Source organism: Anomaloglossus baeobatrachus, chromosome 4 (genome assembly GCF_048569485.1).
Source record: "Anomaloglossus baeobatrachus isolate aAnoBae1 chromosome 4, aAnoBae1.hap1, whole genome shotgun sequence".
In the NCBI taxonomy this organism is placed as follows: Eukaryota; Metazoa; Chordata; class Amphibia; order Anura; family Aromobatidae; genus Anomaloglossus; species Anomaloglossus baeobatrachus.
Window position 1 is genome coordinate 502,417,083 of NC_134356.1, and position 16,329 is coordinate 502,433,411.

The following is a 16,329-nucleotide window of genomic DNA, read 5'->3' on the forward strand; positions in this document are numbered from 1 at the left end:
CGCCTTCACAGATAACAACCCGCTGACCCACCTGGACACCGCCAAGCTGGGCGCGTTGGAACAACGGTGGGTGGCTAGGCTAGCCAACTACGATTTCACCATCAAGTACCGGGCCGGCCGTGCCAATGTTAATGAGGATGCACTCTCTCGGATGCCCCACTTGTTGGACGAAGGGCCTGAGGATGGCGACCTCGAAGAGATTGAGCTGCCTGCATTCTATCAGTCACCGACTGAGAAGGTCCATGTCTATCAACAACGGGTAAATCTGGACTCGCTGCCCAGCCAGGAGTGTCAAGAAGCTCAGGACCAGGCACCCGCTGTTCACTTAGTCAAGATCTTGGTGGAACAGGGCGCTGCTGGAATAGACCTTGCTGCCCCAGCTGAAGTCCAACGCCTGTGGCGAGAACGGACCCGGCTGTATCTACACCAGGGGAAGTTGTACCGTAAGCTGATTAACCCGAAGACTCATGAGAAAATCCGCCAGTTGGTGATTCCCCAGGCTAACGTGCTCACCGTCCTACAAGCATACCATGATGGTGCTGGACAGTTCGGATGGAAGAAGCTGGAAATGCTGCTGAGAGAGCGGTTCTATTGGAGTGGAATGCCGGAATCTGTAGAGGCCTGGTGCCGAGAGTGTGGCCTGTTGTGAATGTTAGTTATGTCTTGGCTGCTGGGAGGCTCCCTCTGGTGGCCAGGAAGGGTTTGGACAGAGACCAGGTGGGTTGTGCAGTGGGTGTTTCCTTTCCTAACTCTCTGCTTATTTAAGTCCTGGTCTGATTGCAGGCTGTTGCCGGATGTCAGTTGTTCTTTGTATCTCTAGCCTGCTTAATCCTGCTCTACATCACATCCACTCCAGATAAGTTCTTGCTCTTTATTTATTGCCTGGTTCTTTTGCTTATCTGGGTTTGTCATTTGTTGTGGTTGGTTTCAGTTTATTTCCTTCCAGGGATTTTTCCCCTCAGTGGATTGTTGAGGAACTCCCTGCAGTTCTGTGTGGAGTATACCTCCTTTGGGTCCATGTGTTTATGGCTTGTTGAATTTGTTATAATTCTTGTTTTCTGTTCATTGGTATGACAAGGGCACCTGGTATAGGACGGAGTTCAGATCGAGCGATCTGAGGGCCTTTTTGTACAATCAGGAAGTTGGTATTTTGCAGGGTTTTTCTCTGGCTACCATCAGTCCCTTTCCTGTCCTTTCCTATTTTAGTCAGCGGGGGCCTCACCTTTTGCTAATCCTGTCATCTACCTTTTGTATTGTGTTTTTCCTATATCACCGCAGTCTTTGAATGTGGGGGGCTTGCTATTCTTGTCTATTTTCTGAGGCAGAGAGTTATTCATCTTTCCTACCTTTAGGATAGTTAGTTCTCCGGCTGGGTTCGCGGTGCACAGGATGTTAGTTCACCCCTCGGCTACTTCTTGTTGTGTTGGTTAGTAAGGGGATGGCAGCCAGATTAGTTGCCAAGGCTCTTGTCACCTTTTTGCCAATGATTTGTGGTGATCTTCCATGGTTCCGGATCATAACAGTACATCCGGCCAAACAAATTTAAAGGGTACTCTTAAGAGGGAAAAAAAAGAAAAGAAAAAAAAAAGCTGCTGAGAATTTTTTTTTTTTTGGTGTTTTTCCTCTTCTTCTTTGGGTTCTGTGGAAGATTTCTTTTGTCTAGCATGGATGAATTGGGTGAGCGTGTTGCTCATCTTGATGCTAAGGTTCGTCGTATAGAGTCTTATCTTGCACAGACTCCCCTTGCAGAGCCTAAAATTCCCGTTCCTGAATTTTTTTTGGGAGATAGGTCGAGATTTTTGAGCTTCAAAAATAATTGTAAATTATTTTTTGACCTGCGCCCTAAGTCCTCAGGGAATCCCGTACAGCAGGTTAAGATTGTCATCTCCTTGCTGCGTGGTGACCCTCAGGACTGGGCCTTCTCTTTAGCGTCTGATGATCCGATTCTCAATGATGTGGACTCCTTTTTTCAGGCCTTGGGATTATTATATGACGAACCCAATATTGTGGACCAAGCAGAAAAGGTCTTGTTGTCCTTAACTCAGGGTTTGGATTCTGCAGAAACGTTTTGTCAGAAATTTCGTAAGTGGGCGGTCCTTACCAAATGGAATGATGATGCGCTTGCGGCTCTTTTTCGCAAGGGTATTGCGGATGCTGTGAAGGATGTAATGGTAGGATTTCCCGTCCCTTCTGGTCTTGATGCCTCTATGACCTTGGCCATTCAGATTGATAGGCGTTTACGTGAGCGCAGGAAGATACCTGCTGGTTTTGTACCTGTGGAACAGCCTTTGGAGCCTATGGAGTGTGATAGGGTCCTTTCTAATGCTAGTCGGCAGGGGTTCAGACGGAAGAATAGACTGTGCTTCTATTGTGGAGACGCTTCTCATAACATCTCTGTCTGCCCTAAACGTGAAAGGAGATTGGCTACTTCTGTTACTGTGGGTTCTTTGCAACCAAAGTTTCTTTTGTCTGTCACATTGATTTGCTCATTGTCTTCCTTTTCTGCATTTGCCTTTGTGGACTCAGGGGCAGCGCTCAATTTGATGGATTTTGGGTTTGCTAGGGATTGTGGTTTTCCCATGGTTCCTTTGCAAACTCCTATTCCTTTAAGGGGCATTGATGCTACCCCTTTGGCAGAACATAAACCCCAATTTTGGACCCAGGTGCCTATGAGAGTTGCACCAGCGCATGAGGAAACTTGTACATTTTTAGTATTGCATAATCTGCAGGATACCTTGGTACTGGGATTTCCGTGGTTGCAGACCCATAATCCGGTTCTTGACTGGAGATCCTTGTCGGTAGTTAGTTGGGGTTGTCAAGGTTTGCATCAGGACCTTTCCGTGTCGTCCACGTCTGCTCAGGCAGTTGATGTTCCGGCTTTCTTGTCTGATTTCCGTGATGTATTTAATGACCAGGAATCTGATTCTCTGCCCCCACACCGGGACTGTGACTGTGCCATTGAGTTGGTGCCCGGTTGTAAATTTCCCAAGGGGCGGATTTTCAACTTGTCTGTGCCCGAACATGATGCCATGCGGTCATACATCAGAGAATCATTGGAGAAGGGGCACATTCGGCCCTCATCTTCACCTTTGGGTGCTGGCTTCTTCTTTGTTGCTAAGAAAGATGGTTCGTTGAGGCCTTGTATTGATTACCGTCTTCTTAATAAAATTACAGTCAAATATCAGTACCCTTTGCCTCTGATGTCTGATCTGTTTTCTAGAGTGCAGAGTGCCAAATGGTTTACGAAACTGGATCTCAAGGGTGCGTATAATCTCATCCGTATTAAGGAGGGTGATGAATGGAAGACGGCTTTTAATACTCCTGAGGGGCATTTTGAGTACCTAGTGATGCCTTTTGGGCTCACTAATGCACCCTCCGTCTTCCAGGCCTTCATGAATGATATTTTTCGGGACCTTATTGGTAAATTTTTGATTGTGTATTTGGATGACATCTTGATTTTTTCTGATGATTGGGACTCTCATGTGGGGCAAGTACGGGAGGTTTTTCAGATACTTAAGGATAATGCACTGTACGTTAAGGGGTCAAAGTGCCTCTTTGGGGTGCAAAGGATTTCCTTTTTGGGCTTCATCCTGTCTCCCTCCGCTATTGAAATGGACTCAGTTAAGGTTCAGGCTATTTACGACTGGGTGCAACCGACTTCTCTAAAATCCCTGCAGCGGTTTTTGGGGTTTGCTAATTTTTACCGTAAATTTATAGCCAATTTTTCTGCCATTGTCAAACCTCTGACAGATTTGACAAAGAAGGGAGCTGATGCTGAGCATTGGACCCCTGAGGCTATTGTGGCCTTCCAGGAGCTTAAAAGGCGATTCACTTCTGCCCCAGTTCTGCAGCAACCTGATGTGTCTCGCCCATTTCAAGTTGAGATCGATGCCTCAGAGATCGGAGCAGGTGCTGTTCTGTCTGAACGAGACGCTACTTCGGGTAAACTTAAGCCCTGTGCCTTTTTCTCTCGGAAGTTTGCTCCTTCTGAACGGAATTATGATGTGGGGAACCGGGAATTATTGGCTATGAAGTGGGCATTTGAAGAGTGGAGGCATTGGTTGGAGGGGGCTAGGCATCAAGTTGTGGTGCTTACGGACCACAAGAATCTCATCTATCTGGAATCGGCCAAGAGGTTGAATCCTCGGCAGGCCAGGTGGGCTTTGTTTCTTACCCGGTTTAATTTTGTGGTCTCTTTTTTGCCGGGCACCAAGAATGTTAAGGCCGATGCCCTTTCCAGGAGTTTCTGCGCTGACTCTTTGGAGGTTGTCGAACCGTCTACTATCCTGAATGATGGTGTAGTTTTCTCGGCTATTTCGCCTGATCTGCGGTTGGCACTGGCGGAACTTCAGGGGGATAAACCTGAGAGATGTCCTACAGGGAAACTGTTTGTCCCAGACCAATGGAGAGACCGAGTTGTCTCTGAGGTTCATTGCTCTGTTTTGGCGGGTCATCCTGGCATTTTTGGTACTCGGGATCTTGTGAGACGCTCTTTTTGGTGGCCTTCCCTGTCCCGAGATGTCCGTCGTTTTGTGCAGTCGTGTGGAGTTTGTTCTAGGTCCAAGCCCTGTTGTTCACGTTCTAGTGGGCTATTATTGCCTTTGCCTGTACCTAAGAAACCTTGGACGCACATCTCTATGGATTTTATTTCAGAGCTTCCCGTCTCTCAGAAAATGACTGTGATTTGGGTGATCTGTGACAGATTCTCCAAGATGGTCCATTTGGTTCCCCTATCTAAGTTGCCGTCTTCATCAGAGTTGGTGCCTTTGTTTTTGCAACATGTCCGTTTGCATGGTATTCCCGAAAACATTGTTTCTGACAGAGGGGTGCAGTTTGTATCCAGGTTTTGGAGGATTTTTTGCTCCAAATTGGGTGTTCAGCTGTCTTTCTCCTCGGCGTTTCATCCTCAGACCAACGGTCAGACTGAAAGGGCTAACCGGACCCTGGAGACCTATTTACGGTGTTTTGTTTCTGCGGATCAGGATGACTGGGTTTTGTTTTTGCCTTTGGCTGAATTTGCCCTTAACAATAGAGCTAGCTCTACCACGTTGGTGTCCCCCTTTTTCTGCAATTTTGGGTATCACCCTAGATTCCTCTCAGGGCAGCTTGAGGCGTCTGACTGTCCGGGGGTGTATTCGGTGGTCGACAGAATGCAGCAGATTTGGGGGCAGGTAGTGGATAAATTGTTTCAGTCCCAAGAAACTGCCCAAAAGTTTGCCAACCGGCGTCGGACTGTTGGTCCCCGGTTTAAAGTAGGGGACATGGTGTGGTTGTCCTCTAAAAATATTCCTATGAGAGTTCCGTCTCCTAAATTTAAGCCCAGATTTATTGGACCTTATAAGATTTCGGAGATTATTAATCCTGTATCTTTCCGTTTGACTCTGCCTGCGTCATTTAAGATTCACAATGTCTTCCATAAGTCCTTGTTGAAGAAACATGTGGAGCCGGCAGTTCCTGCAGCAGCGCCTCCTGACCCTGTTTTGGTACAAGGGGATCTGGAGTATGAGGTTGAAAAAATTCTGGATTCCCGTCGCAGTAGGCGTCAGCTTCAGTACCTTGTGAAATGGAAGGGTTATGGGCAGGAGGATAACTCTTGGGTTGTGGCTTCTGACATTCATGCGGACAGGTTGGTTCGCGCCTTCCATCATGCTCATCCCGAGCGACCCGGTGGCGTGGGTGAGGGTTCGGTGACCCCTCCTCAAGGGGGGGGGGTACTGTTGTGAATGTTAGTTATGTCTTGGCTGCTGGGAGGCTCCCTCTGGTGGCCAGGAAGGGTTTGGACAGAGACCAGGTGGGTTGTGCAGTGGGTGTTTCCTTTCCTAACTCTCTGCTTATTTAAGTCCTGGTCTGATTGCAGGCTGTTGCCGGATGTCAGTTGTTCTTTGTATCTCTAGCCTGCTGAATCCTGCTCTACATCACATCCACTCCAGATAAGTTCTTGCTCTTTATTTATTGCCTGGTTCTTTTGCTTATCTGGGTTTGTCATTTGTTGTGGTTGGTTTCAGTTTATTTGCTTCCAGGGATTTTTCCCCTCAGTGTATTGTTGAGAAACTCCCTGCAGTTCTGTGTGGAGTATAGCTCCTTTGGGTCCATGTGTTTATGGCTTGTTGAATTTGTTATAATTCTTGTTTTCTGTTCATTGGTATGACAAGGGCACCTGGTATAGGACGGAGTTCAGATGGAGCGATCTGAGGGCCTTTTTGTACTATCAGGAAGTTGGTATTTTGCAGGGTTTTTCTCTGGCTACCATCAGTCCCTTTCCTGTCCTTTCCTATTTTAGTCAGCGGGGGCCTCACCTTTTGCTAATCCTGTCATCTACCTGTGTATTGTGTTTTTCCTATATCACCGCAGTCTTTGAATGTGGGGGGCTTGCTATTCTTGTCTATTTTCTGAGGCAGAGAGTTATTCATCTTTCCTACCTTTAGGATAGTTAGTTCTCCGGCTGGGTTCGCGGTGCACAGGATGTTAGTTCACCACTCGGCTACTTCTAGTTGTGTTGGTTAGTAAGGGGATGGCAGCCAGATTAGTTGCCAAGGCTCTTGTCACCTTTTTGCCAATGATTTGTGGTGATCTTCCATGGTTCCGGATCATAACAGTGGCCCTTGCATGCTGAGAAGGAAGGACGAGGCCAGCCAGCCCCTACACCCGATTGTTACACATCAACCGCTGGAGCTGGTCGCCCTGGACCATGTAAAGCTCACCCTCGGCCGAAGTGGGTACACCTACGCTCTAACCATCGTAGACCACTACTCCAGGTTCATGGTGGTTGTCCCAGTCAAAGACCTAACTGGCCGTACCGCCGCTAGAGCATTCCAGGCTTATTTCTGCCGACCGCATGAATACCCTGAGAAGGTGCTTACTGACCAAGGCCCAGCCTTTGAAGCGGAGGTGTTCCATGAATTCTGTCAGTTGTACGGCTGCAAGAAGATCCGGACCACGCCTTACCATGCCCAAACTAACGGCATGTGTGAAAAGATGAACCACCTGGTCCTGGGTCTCCTCAAGACGTTGCCGCTAGAAGAGTGGAACCTGTGGCCGGAGAAGCTACCTGACTTGGTAGATATGTACAACAATATCCCTTCCAGCTCCACGAAGTGCACCCCAGCATACCTGATGAGAGCTCGTCCCGGCCGGTTACCGGTGGATCTGGACATGGGATTGGAAGCCCCAGAAACACTCCCTTCGACAGCTGAATGGGACGCTCGGCGGAGGGTGCAGTACCGACAGATTCAGGAATATGTTGAGAAGAACTTAAGTCGGAGTCGGGAGCAACAGGAGCAGCGCTTCAACCAGAAGGTGTCTGCTAGCCCATTCCAGCCTGGAGATGTGGTGCTGAAGCGAAAAAGGAGGACCCACAAGCTGGATGATCAGTGGGAGCAAACCCCATATGTGATACAGCCCACAGGATGGGAGGATGGGAAGGCTTACCAGATCAGTCGTGACCAAGGGGGCACTTTGGCCACGGTTTCCCGGGACCATCTAAAGAGGTGCCCACCAGCATTGAGGGCAGCGGCTGAAGTTCCGGTTCCTCCACCAGCGGAGAAGGCAAAAGAGGTAATCCACACCGTGATGGGAGACTTCCCAGTGGACTGGCCTACACAGAACGGCGCGGTGATTCTTCCAGTGATACTGTTCCCACAACCCGTGGATGAAGAAGTGATGGAGGCGGTCAACCGTGAGCCAGTGCCAGTGCCCAGGGATGAACCTGTGCCCAGCTCCCCTATGCCTCCACCTGCCCCACACGATAACAGGGAAGAGGAACTGATTGTTCCCTCTCCCCCGCTGCCTGTCGCCACTGACACCGGACCCCGGAGGTCCACTCACCCCAACCTAGGTAGACTCCCACTTAGGTACAGGGAAACTACTATTTAGAGGGGGGGGGGAGTGCGTGTGTGTTAAGAAAGTACTGTTTAAAGTTTTGAAAGTTTTGCAAAAATGATAAGGATAATCTACCGATGAAGTCACCTGATTGCCATCTGATTTACTGCTGATCGAAACCGGTTGTTGCCGGCACCATTGTCCCCGTGGGGACCGTTCAAAAAGTTGCATAAAGAACACTTTATGAACAGGCCCGAGAACTTGCAGGGCAACCACAAACTTAGTGGCATGTATATAAAAATGTTTGTTGTGGCTTCCACCGTTACCGCCTCCGGAGAGGCAGATTGGAGGAAGGGGCCGCAGTGGAGTAGGCTGGGGCCCAGCCACCACCGGAACCGGTGCCAATCCTCTGGGGGTTTCAGGGGTTCCCCATGGACGTGGGTCCCCTGAAAAGGACAGAACCCGCTCGGGCAACTTGTGCTGGACTGGGGTCAAGGGGTGCTGCCTGTTTGCTTAGGGGCAGCATCAGGGCCAGGTTGCTTGGGTGGGAGAGAGCAACCGTAACGTTTTAAGTAAGAGTACCTCCCGATGTGGGAAGAAGTTATTATAATTGTATGTGTGTTACCGTTTTCTATCTTTTTCAGTTGGTGAAAATAAAACCGGTGATGGACGGGCAGCCCGCGGACGGTCTGCATTTAACTAAGGGGGAATGTGGCGCCTTGGACAAGCCAGGGGCCACAGAGCACAACACCCACACACCCCACACTCCCAGCAGGCACACCGAAGTCAGACACAAAACCCTTGTTGCCTTCCTCCAGGGGCTGATGATCACACCAGGGGGTGGGCCAGGCGGTTGGTGCCGCCCACTGAGGAGTTCACAGTCCTGGAGGCGGGAAAACCAGGCAGATTAGTTGTGGAGTTTGAAGTGGAAGGAGGAAAGTAGTAAGAGAGCAGCCTGAAGTTGGTCCGGGTGTGTGGCCCGGACAGATCAGCAAGGTTGGCAGACGGTGGTGACCGTCTGCAGGAGTGGCCTATCCGAGTTACCGTAAGGACCGTGGACGGGCGGTACACAAAGAGAAACCAGCACCATCTGGCAGGGGCTTTTCGGACCCCGGCAAGGCTAGGAGTCGCCGTGAATTTGCCGAATCCGTTAGTGAAGGGGACCTCCTGGGTTTCCAAACAGTCAAGTCCCGACAGAAGGCAACAGTCCAACCAACAGAGGGAGACACCGCCACCGCCAAGGCAACCGTTTCTCAGGGCCAGCGCCTGCGGGCAAAGAGGGGCTCCTCCAGCCCATATCCAAGCTGGGGAGTGGGTTACCGGTAGGAACCCATCGGAACCATCAACCGTACTTAGGTGCAGGGAAAGGCAGTCACCATCAACCTGCCGGGAGAAACAACACTGCAGCCGTCTGTGGGACCCGTCCATCCAGCCGAGTGTTTTACCGAGAACTGTGTCTTCATCATTGGGCTGAGTGAGTACCACCGTGCCGTGCGGCACAGCGCTGCCCCTGCGACCCTGCACCTCGCCAGGCCCCGTAACCCGCCTGCCATCCATCCCTACCCCATCACCGGGCCCCGGGACAACCAACCCCCTACCCACGGAGGGGAGAACTAACAACAAAGCTGCTCCCTGTCACCGCTCCCGGGATCCCCATCCAGAGCAGCGGTGGTGTCACCATTATCACCACAGCCGTGGGTGGCGTCACGGACAATAAATCCCCACAATCAATCCAAACCCCCTTTTCACTCACGGGCGAGGAGCGCCGCTCGAGTCCCCGGGATCTGGCCCACCGCTCGAGCCACCACCGAGCAGCAGCACCAGTGGCCGGACCCGAGCAGTGGGAGAGCGCCGCGTCCCCTCCTCCGCCCGCAACAAAGTTGTAATAGAGAATGAGCCTTACAGTAAAATGTGTAAAATGAACTGTTCGCCAACTTGTGGGTCTGAGTCATCATTGGATCCTGGCCAGCCAAAGTCAGTGGTAGCATGCAGCCTGCATGGGTCCCAACTCGCACGCCACACATCCAGAAACCCAACAAGGACCAGTCTTTCCATGTAGCATGTCGAAGTGTCCAGACTCAATCCCTCACGCACAACTACCACCCTGTGCCACCCTACACTTGGCATAGTCAGCAGGATGAAGCCTTGACATCGGAAGATCATGCAGGAGATACAAACAGGGACTGTAGTTTTATGTAGTGTGCATTAATGTCTTCTAGGAGTCCAAATGGTTGAGGATAACTATTGTTAAAGAGAGGAGGAATGTAAGACAGAGTGGTAGACTATTATTGTCAAATTCCTGCCCCTGAAGACACCAATCGCATTGTGTAGTGTAATGTCAATATTGCCTTCCATCTTTTGTAAATAATGTGCCATGTGGATTTCAATGTATTGTAATGTGTAACCTGTGATATGTAGTGCTGATAATGTGATCTATAATGTAAGGTATAATGTATAGTAAGTATGGTATGATTTACTGCAACAAGAGTAGAAGAAGCGGAGACAGAAGACAAGATAGTGTGAAATTCAAGTGCTGACAGACACGGAGTGTGAACAGCGTGGAAGCGAGACGACTGATCCTCGAATGGAGTAGCCCCAGACCGTAGTAGGACAGAATTCTAGTGGCCATGCCCCTTAACTTTACCTTCTAGCCATCCGGGAGTGCAAAGCTTTACTACGGTCATGGTGGGACCATTAAAGAGACTGTACGTTGGACTACAGGAAGGGAAGGTGACCTTCCCAACCTACCGTAATGCTGGGCTGGGTTGCGCTGGAACTCACAGGACCAGTAAGTAAGATCTGAAGCAACCCAGGGTGAACTTAGATTGTGTTTGGACATGCCTTGCAAAATGGTAAAGTGCTGAAAGATATGTGCCCGCTATCTGGAATATGAAGTTGTAACAGAAAACGATACGTACTGTAAAGTTTTTGTTTTAATTGAAATGTTGGTCTCTTTGTGAGTATGAGTAGTCATCCAGTCCTGGGTGGCCGATGTCAGCGACAATATGCCACATGTCCTCACACACAGGCAGGACTAGTCTTTCCATGTAGCGTGCTGGGGCATCCAGAGTCAATCTCTCAACAACTACCACCCTACATTACCACTGGGGGACACAGACAGAAAAGGGCCCCTGTGGAGAAACAGTATCTATGCCCTTCTCAGTCCAATAAAATGTCACCTGCCTTGGAGATAGAAATGGGTCCCTGTGCAGCTTGGACATGTATCAATGCTATGTCCACCCCTGGGAGCTACGCATTTTTGGTCACTAATGCTTGACTGCAGTGGATTTCACGTTCGACTACGGACAGTCGGCAGTTCTCCTGACCCAAGCTTGGCAGCTTCACATCTGCTTATGAGGCTGTCATGGGAATCTGGCCTTAATATCAGTAGAACGATCGCAAATATTAAGAGAAAGTAATCAGGAAAGATGACATCTCTACTTCTCTACAAAAATGGGAATAGGACAGGCAGTGCAGCTATGCTCTGGCAGTGTGTACCTTCCCTAAGACAGTCTGACCAGCTCTTTTAGACCAGATTGATGTTAGATTATGAGTGAACGCTTTAGTTCAAAGCAATAGTGATTTGCATGCAATGTTGTGGACTACAGCCTGTACTTTATAAATCAGCCCGACTACAATAAGGGTACCTGCACACAGGACTCCTCCAAAGTTAATATAATAATATTTATTCATGTATATAGCGCTATTAATGCCACAGCACTTTACATACCTTTGCAACACTGTCCCCAGTGGGGCTCACAATCTAAATTCTCTATCAGTATGGTTTTTGGAGTGTGGGAGGAAACCGGAGTACCCAGAGGAAACCCACGCAAATACGGGGAGAACATACAAACTCCTTGCAGATGGTGTCCTTAGAGGGACTTGAACCCAGGACCCCAGCGCTACAAGACTGCAGTGCTAACCACTGAGCCACCACCTTTCTCAGATCATTTTTACATCATTCATATAACTACAATAACACGTTTACACTTCAGCATTTTGGTCAGTAATTTATATCAGTATTTGTAGCCAAAACCAGGAGTGGGTAAAAAATGCAGGCGCCAATGTATTTATTATACTTTTCCTCTGCTTCTTCCACTCCTGGTTTTGGCTACAAATACTGAGGTAAAAAAACCGTACCAAGTACTTACCGTGTGCACGTGGCCTGAGGATCAATGTAATTCCATTTAGAGAAGCTTCCAGCTCTTCTCAGAGAGTCCGTCTTGGTATCAGCCAATTCTACTTTTTGATTCCTTTATTGATGGCTGCAGTATTATTTTTACTGCAGCCCAGGAACTTTATTTCACATTTCTCAGCCTCATATTTTAGTTGCTGTGTTCTCTCTGCTGACAACAACCAAGTCTTTCTGTAATATTTTACAATCAAGCTGAGTTTTGAGTGTCCAACAAAGATTTGTATCATCTTTAGTTTCAAAATCTTGCAGCCAGTGGCACTATGGGGTACAGGGCAAAATTTGGACCTGGATGGACATTGATACTGTAATAATGTCCTCCATCCTGGCCCCTTTACTGTAATAATGTCCCTCATCTTGGTCCCTTTCTTTTATTATTGCCCCCATCCTGTAATAACGTCCCCTGTCCTGGAACACTATTCTAAAATAATATCCCCTGTACAGGGCCCCCAATCTGTAATAATTTTGCCTGTCCTATAATAATGTCCCCTATCCTGGCCCCATTAGGGAATATTGTCCCCTGTCATGGGACCCTATTCTGTAATAATATCCCCCGTACTTGGCCACCAATCTGTAATAATCTACCCTGTCCTAAAATAATGTCTCCCATCTGTAATAATGTCCCTGTCCTGAATCCCTATTCTGTAAAAAAAATCCCCCATACTATGCCTCCAATCTGTAATAATCTCCCCTGTCCTATAATTATGTCCCCCATCCTGTAATAATGTCTTCTCTTCGATCTCTTCATTAACAACTAATGCAGAATTTATGTACAAAGTCGGTCTTCCATGTTTAATCTGTTTTTCACGGAATCCCACATATTGTAATGGCTGAGTTTGATCTGTAGAACAGATGAGAATAGGACATGCTCTGAGTCTAATGTAGTGGAGACACGGATCTGTGTTTAAAAAAGATGACTATATGGATTAATGAAACTTTATGGCTTAATGTGTTGTCTAATAAAAAAAAAGGGCATGTATCACACAGATGTTAGAATGCAGCATTACGCTAAGTTCAGGCAGCCATTGTAAAACTTGGACCAGTCACATCTCCAAATTGTGGTCCTGATTGGTCCCTTAGCCTCATCCGCATGATTGAAGTGCTCAGGAGCTGCTTGCTATTTACATGCACTTATCTGATCCGTAAATAAGACAGACTGGCACATACTGCAATTTTTTTCACTTGGCATCAGGTCTATGTGAAAAATAGACAAACTAAAGGCATATAAGATTAGGGTCCCAACAAAGGGATACGCCTTGTTGCTGGCTGGTGGTCCCTCATGAATTGGCCAATTTGTGCCCTAAGTACCTCATTTTTAACATAGCTTCTATAGCAGTAATGCAATTCCAATTTCATATATTCAATGTTTACATATTATAACATTTTAGAGTGCTGCTATATATTTTTTTGTTATATTTAATGGTTGTCTCGGCTTGCACCTGTTCACACATGTCTTAGTCTTGGAGGTGCTGGTCAGTTTTTTGATATGTGAAAAATAGCCGTGTGCACCTACACATTGGGTCACTGTGCGGTTATTGTCTACCAGACCGAAAATGTATTAATCAGAACACACCTATGTGCAGACGCAGTTGTGTGGGCTCGTCCTCATAGCAGAGAGGTGCAGGGGCTGCCTCCCTTTTCATGCAGAAGTCTGGTGAAACATACCAGAGTAGAGCACACATGATCTATCGATACATGTGAAAATCGCTGGTATGCACAGGCAGATCGGTGATTAGTGGCCTATCTAATGAGCACAGCACATTTACCGAAATTACCCGACCTCAGTAGGCAGCTCCAAGTAATATTTATTGCAAATACTAAACGAGAATTCTTGGACTAAATCATTATATACTTTCAGAACTTTTTAGGCTACGTTTCCAAGTAGTATCGCCACTGTGCAACACTCGGAACAGAAAAGCTGCAGTGATATCAGCGGCGTTTACCGTACCAGGGATCACTGTGATGAAGGAGCCAGGGAGACGCACTTTTCACCTTTTGAATAGTAAAGAGTGAAGCTTAGACTGAAAACCGCAGCATAAATTGGCATGTTACGGATCTCTAACCCACAGCTTTTGACAGTTTACACTGCAGATATATTGTGCAGCATGTTCATGAGATTTGTTAAAACCTAACGAGCTATGCTGGCACTATAAAATGCTTTGGATTTTCCACAAACTAATCCACAGTGGAAAATCTGCTGTTTTCGTACTGTAGTAAATACATAGTTATATTGGTTAAAAATAGACACAGGTCTATCAAGTTGAATCTTTCTCCACCAGTTACACAATCTCTATCACTACATTATTTATAACCTGCAATTACATTTGTTATGAAAAAAAGCTTCCAGACCATTGTTAAAGTTGTTCTAACAGCTCTAACTGTAAAGAACCCTTTCCTATTTAGCTGCTGGAATCGCCTTTCTTCCACTCGCAGTGAGTGTCCCCTGGTCCTTAGTATTGTATTTGGAAGGAATAAGTCAAGTGCCAGTCCTTTATATTGACCACACATGTATTTATACATATAAATGAGATCTCCTCTGAGGCGTTTTTTTTCCTAAGCTAAACTTGCCTAACTTTTCCAACCTCTTACCATATGAGAAGCCTTCCATTCCTTGTAGTAGTCTAGTTGCCACCTTGGAACTGACTGTACCTTTGCAATATCCTTTTTAAAAGTGGTGCCCAAAGCTGGATCCCATATTCTAGTTGTGGCCTTATAAGTGATTTCTAAAGGAGTAAATTAGCTTTACCTGGTTATATAATCTTTTCTCTGAAGTGTGTTAATGACATTGTGGCGCCCCTGAATACCTCATGGTGCCACAGGGTACTGCATCCTTACCCATGGTGCAGGGCCCACCCCCATGGTTTCAGGTGCCTAAGAAGCCGATGTCACTCCCATCTGCACCACAAAACCCAATCACCTCATAGCAGTCACCAGGGGCCTGGCCACTGGGGGACGGAGCAGACTGTGAGAGGGAGACAGAGAAGTGAAGTAGGCTCCAAACAGAGAGGAGCTGGGGAGCGTGAGCTCCTGGGGAGCTAGGGACACTGGTTGGGGCACAAGCGGTGACCCGTGTCCACAGGAGTCGGGGACCGGTGGCAGGGACATTGGACGAAGGTGTGGCGGAAATAGTCTTGGAGGACTGTCGGCACCACAAAGCCCAAGGGAGCTTGCTGGTACCGAGCACGACAGGGTGCAGGACCCTAAGTCAGGAGCCGATTCAACGTCCTGGCAATCACCTGTAAGGGAGAGGACCTCCACGGACTTCCCTACGAGCTCAGAAGTTGAGGGCATCAGCACAGCGAGGGGGATAGGGGTGTATCCAGACACAGTAACCCACTAAAATCCCGCGTGCCAGCCCTCAAGAGCACAGATACACTACAAATAGTGAGCAGGGCCCCCAACAGCTTCAAGCCATGGTGACCGCCAACGGACCACAAATTATGCACGGAGGCAGGCTCCGGATCACTAAGTGACATCGGTGGAAATGGGTACTTGGACGGACTCCCAGCAGCGGCAGCTGTACACAGAGACTGTGGTGTACCTGCAGTGTGTGTGTCTTCTTGCTAAACCTTATCCAGCACCATGACTACCCACAGTGAGTACCCTGGTCCCCTGCACTCTGTCCTCCCAAAGCACCAACACCCTGAGTCCAGGGCCTTCCCTACTTGCGGAGGGACTGACACCTTGCTGCCCAACACCATCTGCCCTGGTACTCCTTCCAGCAGCGGCGGTGCTGCCATTACCACAACACACAGGTGGCGTTACGAACTAATCCCCTGTAAATACCCCCTTTCACGGATCAAAGTGTCCGCCAAGCCGGGTCTGGGCCTCTCGAGCCACCACGATCTCGGATCCGAGCAGTCCGACCAACACCGGGCGGTACAAGATGACAAAGCAATTTTAAATTATGTGAAATATGGGAACAATGTGAGTTTTGTGTACTTCCACTCCAACCCCTATGTTTTTCTGATCAGATTTAGAAAAGTTCACAATGTAAACCATGTTCCATTTTTAGCTCATTGTTTTTCCAGGTTAATTTCTATTTCTTTTTCTTTTGTTTTATTTAGTGTCAGTTTTCATTGTCTTACTAAGGGGGCATAGCTCACAGATCCTCATTAAGCGGCCACTCACTCATTTTTTTTTACCAACTGATAATACTTTGGATATAACATTTTGCAGCAGTGCAAATCTCTGTGTGGCTGGATTCAGACGATGCTATAGCATCTGATGCGAGTGCATTGGATGCGATATGCTATTGACCCTCGGCTCCTGCTGTGATCCGTTCCTGCAGCTGCAGAGGAGAGGGCAGGAGCTGCAGA